This window comes from Eurypyga helias, unplaced genomic scaffold (genome assembly GCF_000690775.1).
Source record: "Eurypyga helias isolate BGI_N326 unplaced genomic scaffold, ASM69077v1 scaffold21427, whole genome shotgun sequence".
Taxonomy (NCBI): domain Eukaryota; kingdom Metazoa; phylum Chordata; class Aves; order Eurypygiformes; family Eurypygidae; genus Eurypyga; species Eurypyga helias.
This window is the reverse complement of record NW_010264007.1, coordinates 1-235: the sequence shown is the minus strand read 5'-3', so window position 1 is coordinate 235 and position 235 is coordinate 1.

Genomic DNA, 235 nt, shown 5'->3' with positions numbered 1-235 from the left:
ACCCCGAGACCCAGCACCCTGAGCCGGGGCTCTCCCTGTCCTGCTGCTCTGGGACTCGCAGTCCCTCCCGGGAAGGAGGGGTGGGATCTGCAGAGCCTGGAGCCCACAGTGCTGGGCATCTTGCTGGCACGAGGGGGCTGGGGTGGTGCAGAATGGGCTCCCCGGGGAGGGGCAGGGGGCTCCCGTGCGTCTGGGTCTCATCATGGGTGGGAGAGGGCAGAGCGGCTTCCTCTGC